Here is a 6306-nt window from a genome sequence, read left to right on the forward strand (position 1 = left end):
ATTATGCCAAACCCACAATTCTGGGCACACGGTCTAGTATTATGAAGCCACCAATTACAGCTCAGATCTTTGAGTTAAAGCCAGCATTCATCCAGATGATACTGTACTTGGCACAGTTTAATGATTTGGCCGATAAGGATCCGAACAACCACATCGAGAACTTCTTGGAAGTGTGCGACATGCTTAAGATTAATGGAGTTACGGATGATGCTATTAGATTGAGGGTCTTCCCATTTTTCTTGAAGGAGAGAGCAAAGCAGTGGCTACATTCATTACCGAGAACATCAATTACTACTTGGGAGGAGATGGTAGAAGCTTATCTTGCCCGATATTTTCCTCATGGAAAATCTGGGAAACTCAAGAATGAAATTTCCTCTTTTGTGCAAATAGAATTGGAGTCTTTTTTTGAGACTTGGGATAGTTTCAAGGAGCTCCTACAGAAATGCCCTCAACATGGGATCACTAAGTTGATTATCATTCAGACTTTCTATAATGGGTTGAACTCGAGCGCAAGACAGTTACTTGATGCTGCAGTAGGATGTACCTTATGAAGCAAGACCCATGAAGAAGGTTGTCGGACTTCATGAGATCGATGCAATTACTTCATTGGCGGCCCAGGTTGAGTCATTGAACTAGAAGTTAGATACTCTAACATTTCCTAGATTAGCGGCCTTGACTAGTTGTACTGGGTGTGGGGGAGGACATGCTTCATCCGATTACCTGATTTCTATTGGTGGAACATTCTCTGTTGAACAAGTGGATTTTGTTGATAATGCAATGAGAACCCAAGGCAATCCATATAGTAATACCTACAGCCCGGGTTGGAGGAGCCACCCGAATTTTTCATTGAATAGTCAAGGGCAACAAAAGGCCATGGCACCACCAGGTTTCCAACAAGAACAACAACAACAAGCCCCAGACATGGAGAATCGAGTTTCAGGTTTGGAAACCTGGATGACCAATCTAGAGAAAGCTTTGACCAAGTTCATCCAATCGTCAAATACAAGGTTTAGTCAGTCAAAGTTACACTTCGCAACCACACCACTTCATTGCACAATTTAGAGAATCAAGTGTGGCATATTGCAAAGTAATTATTGGAGAGTCCTCAAGGAAGCTTGCCTAGTAACAATGAAACTAATCCGAGAGAACATATGAAGGTGATCACTTTGATAAGTGGTTGTGAGGTTGAGGGTAGGCTTCCGAATAAGAAGACCAATATTGAAGTACCCGAGGTTGTGGTGGTTGAGGAGAGAGCCAAAGAGAAGGAGATGGTACCCCCACTCTACAAGCCAAGAATCCCTTATCCTTCAATATTGAAGAATGACCAAAATGATGAGTAATACAAGAAGTTCTTGTGTCTATTCAAGCAGTTGCATATAAACATCCCATTTGTAGAGGTGTTGTCTCAAATGCCTCGATATGCAAAGTTTCTCAAGGACCTCTTGACCAACAAGGAAAAGTTGGAGAAGAGTACATCTGTTATCTTAGATGCTTAATGTTCAGTCGTGTTTCAAAAGATATGCCGAACAAGAAGAAAGACCCCGGAAGCTTTATCATTTCGTGCAACATTGGTCATTTAGGTGAAGATAAGGCATTGGTTGATTCAGGAGCTAGCATCAATGCCATGCCTTACTCATTCTTTCAAAAGCTAGGCTTGGGAGAGCCTAAGCCCACTCAGATGACACTTCAATTGGCAGACCAAATGATCAGACATCCGTGGGGCATCATTGAAGATATACTTGTGAAGGTTGATAAGTACATATTTCCTGTGGACTTTTTAGTGTTGGATGTCGATAAGGATATTGATGTTCCTTTGATACTTGAGAGGCTGTTCTTGCGCACTTCTAAGGCTCTTATTGATATGGATTGTGGGGAGTTGACTTTACAAGTTAGAGATAACAGGCTTACATATCGCCAATGAGACATTCTCTAGACTTTGATGATACTCTTTATTTCTTGACACTATTGATGAACTAATAGATAAATATGTGCAAGAAATGATGTTTCCAGACCTGTACAAGGGGTTTCTAGACCAAGAGATGGAGAATGAAGACATCATGACACTTGGTCTGAATGACAAGGTACAACCTACCCCGAGGATCATGAAGAATGACAACGCCCTTGCGTATGTCCCGCAAGTGCACAGGTTTGTTGAAGTAATAAATGCCAAATGAGTGGGTATCATATCCACAGGGAGTAGGAAATAAAAATACTTGAATTGTTTCTTAACTAAGCAATAAGTGAATAATAGTTATGTAACAAGATGTAATGTAAACAAAAGTTAAAGGGACAAGAGAGAAGGCACAAATAAAGTGGAGGTAAGGCAATCGATATAAATGGGATACCCGCATATTGTTCTGCGTAGGTCAATCGTTTCAATTGCAAAACCCTCTAATATGCTTTCTAACTAATGCATTAATGAGTCGTGGAGATCCTTCAATACATAATCCCAAATCTAAGGTCAACCATACCTAACTCTATACATGTCGCGTCGGTGAAATTGAACAATCTGTCAACCTCGCACTTGTAAAGAACCACAATGAGTTCTAAGGATTCCAAGTTATAAATCCTCTTCCTAGATGTAGACCTAATCCTTTGGTCTAGGTGAAAGGTCCCTAGTCACAATTATGCCCTAAGTGCTGAAATCACTTCAACACTTCACTCCATTGCCTCTACAACTAAGCTTCAGTGGAAGGTCATCCGTTAGCTCATTCACTATACTATAACCATAAAGAACTTGAGCAAATGGAGGTAGGATGAATCACACCGGAGGGGAAAAGGGATGCTCCGCTACCTCTTGACTCACCCTCTCAACCCTCTCCAATCTAGCTTTGTCTAACTCTCATGGTGTGTCACTCACTCACAATGGTTACCAAGGTGAACTCTCAACCCTAGTGTCACTCTAAGGGAGCATTCAATCAATCAAGTATACAAGATTGGAACTCAATAAAACATTAATTAATAAAAGCATAATAACAAGGTTTAATGAAACAAATACATCCTAGGGTTCACAAATCCAAGTACCCACTAGGGGGGTTACCTCTCCATGGAGCTAGTTACAATTAATGACATTGAATGTAAAAACAAGTAATCCATAGAGAAACCCCCTCGGTAGTCATGACGATGACCTTGTGGAGAAGCTTCTACTCGTCAATACCTTGTGGAGAAACCTCTACCTTATGGAGATACCTCTCTAAACCCTAGCCACCGTCCTCTCTCAAGTTGGGAAAAAGATGGAGAAAAGAATGTTGAAATCAGGGCTAAAATCGGCCTTAAATAGGGCTGGAATCGGGCATCCACACGCCCCTGTGGATTCTCCACACGGCCCGTGTGGAATTTCCACATAGGCATGGATAATTTCCACATGCTCGTGTGGATTCTCTACAATTCTCTTTTTTGGCCGGCTATGAATAGTAACTGCTCCAATATATTGCTACTACACTACCGGCCCAAAACACTCCCGAAACAATGTTTTCATTGAGGTAACGTAAACGGGTACAAATTTACATCATAGGTCACTTTGCTTCTTCAACAATGGCTTCATCGGTTGATAATCTTGCTATTAATGCACAAGCCGAGATACTCGAATGTGACTACCTTTGTACCCCTCCAAATCGTTGTGCTAACTTGAATATACAGAGGTTGGCACACATTCTCGTATCTTGAGCCTGACTTATGTCTTCCTGTTTGATCCTTCTCAATATTTCCTCCAAATGGTGCATTCATGATCTACATTGGCTTCTTTCTCTAACATTTGGCTTCACAACCCTATATGCATGAAAGTAACATAAATGCAGACATATTAATCCTAAAACCTGATAAAAGTTATGCTCATCATAAGGAAAGAACACTTCACATTCTTATCTCACAAGAACTTATCAAAGAAGATGATCCGAAAGATAAAGCATGCAAGAAGACATCACAAGAAATGCCCCAAGGTTAATGGGGATATGCAAGAGCAGAGTAATGGTGGCAAAACCTTGTGCAACAACAAACTCGATAATTCTCTTTCTACCTTTAAAAGATTATGTTCATCAGGATTTCAGGTTATGGGTAAGAGGGAAATATTCATCTATGAGCCCCCATAAGGTAAGAAGTGGTATGTCAAGCTTATTGACGTTAAACAAGCTCTTCTTGGGAGGCAACCCAAGTATCTACTATTTTCTAGGTATTAGTTTAGTACTTGCATAAATAAGAGTTTGAGTGTTGGTGTCTTAATCTTTTACATGCTTTTGTTGTGATTTTCTCGTGGATCATTGGTGTTTTTGTGTGCTTAATTGTGATTGATGAAGGTCTTGGTCGTTAGAGCGTGTTTTTTATGATTCTCTGGTCAATTTTACACTGTAAATGCAGGCTTTGTATGTGTATTAGTGCAGAAATTTTCTGCAGAGTCTGTAATTTTTTCTAAGTCATCCAGAGAAGACACATGGCGGTGTGGAATTTCCACATGGGCATGTGTTTCTGTTCAGAGCTCAACTTCTCCATCCTAAGAAGGCACAAGGGCGTATGAATGCCCCTAGGAATGACCTTGTGACATTCACACGCCCGTGTGTAATTTCCACACAGGCATGTGTTTCTTTACAAAGTTCAAAGCTCTATCCGGAGAAGACACAGGGGTGTGTGTCTGCCGCTATGGATAACTTTGTGAATTACACATAGGTGTGGGTAATTTCTACATGCTCATGTGAAACTTAGCAGAGAGTTATCATCCATCCAAAGAAGACACAGGGGCGTGTGAGTGCCCCTGTGAGTGACCTTTGTGAAGATACAAGGCCGTGTGGAATTTCCACATGGGCGTGTGAAACACTTAGAGAAATTTCTTGGGGGGGACAGAGAAGCTACAGGAGCATGTGGGTACCCTTGTGGGTCGGGCACACGGGTGTGGAAGATTTCCACACGCCCGTGTGGATGCGCTCAGAGGAAAAGTGTGCTATCCCGAGAGCACACAGGGGCGTGTGTCTGCCCCTGTGAAGCTTCCCTGTGGAGTCACACGGGCGTGGGTAATTTCCATACACCCATGTGGATGTACATAATTCAAAAGGCCGCAATTTTTATTTATAAATCTTGTCCTCCTTTTCATTTTCACACTCCCAAACACTCAGAGAACACATCGTTTGCTTTCTCGACCTTGTTGCCGCCTAGTTGAAGGGATTTTAGAGTTTGCCCTATTTCAAGGTTGTCACTCTCATTTCATCGATAAACCATCTTTCTCCTTTATTTCTGCCAATCTTGATTTATTTGGTTTAAACTGGTGAATGTTGCTCTATTTTGAAAATTAAATCGTTGGTGCATGCATTAGAGTAGTTTTAAAGGGAAATTTTGATGTAATTTATGGATTTCAGCATAGTGGCCATGCGGTTTTCACACCCTGTGCATCGTCGTGAGCGTGTGAAATTTCCACACGGTCATGTGAAGTTCTGCAGTATTGATTCTGTGAGTCCTTTTAATCGATTTTCTTTTCAAATCTTATAGATATGGCCCCCACGATAAAGAAGCAAGCCGATAAACGTCCGCGTGAACAATCCCCTGAGCTAGAGATTATGGAATTCGTTATTCCTGAGCACCAAGTCTGATTTGAGAGGTTGTCAGAGTTGAAGTTCAGGCAATCACGGTTCCCAAACACTAGTGGGTTAAGAGAGATACACCAGTGAGATGATTTAGCTGATGAGTTTGAGGAGATTATGTCAGTGGGTAGTTGGCAACAGTTGCTATCGATCAGGGACCCAGCTATCCATACATTGACGCTAGAGATATTGGCGTCATTTGAGTTCGATCGGTCATATTCTAGTTTTGACAGTGTTGATATTGTACAGTTCAGAATGTTTGGACATCACTATAGTATGTGCGTCACACAATTTTTGATCCGATGGGCACTATATGACGAGACTTTCACTGGTTCTGAGGAGTACGATTGACTGCCGACCGATTGTCTAGGTAGCTTGACTTCTCAGACAGCATATAGCACATTATGGGATCAGGGACAGTACGAGCCCGGAGTGTCCAAGGCCACGTGCCTTTCCTGACCTGCCTATCGTTACTTGCACACCATTTTGAGTAGGTCATGAATGACCGTGGGAACAGTACTAGAGTCCTAAGCTTGCAGGAGTTATTATATCTGTATTAGATGATACAGTGCTAGCTGATTCATTTGGGGTATATACTAGCCAAGTATCTGCACCACCAGGGCCAGTATGTTAGATTTGGGGTGATTTTCTTAGGTCTATGAATTACCTCGCTCATCATGGGCATTGGTTTAATGGATGCCATTCGTGGGGTTGAGAAGATGATCATTCTCTCTCCTTTGGG

General features: G+C 41.7%; 1 non-coding gene across 1 annotated transcript; it reads right to left on the reverse strand.

Moving 5' to 3' along the window:
* Positions 1-353: 353 nt before the first annotated feature.
* Positions 354-460, reverse strand: LOC120274183. The gene has a single exon (XR_005540719.1). It is a non-coding gene; the product is annotated as a small nucleolar RNA R71 (small nucleolar RNA).
* Positions 461-6306: the final 5846 nt, after the last annotated feature.

This window comes from Dioscorea cayenensis, chromosome 12 (genome assembly GCF_009730915.1).
Source record: "Dioscorea cayenensis subsp. rotundata cultivar TDr96_F1 chromosome 12, TDr96_F1_v2_PseudoChromosome.rev07_lg8_w22 25.fasta, whole genome shotgun sequence".
NCBI classification, from domain to species: domain Eukaryota; kingdom Viridiplantae; phylum Streptophyta; class Magnoliopsida; order Dioscoreales; family Dioscoreaceae; genus Dioscorea; species Dioscorea cayenensis.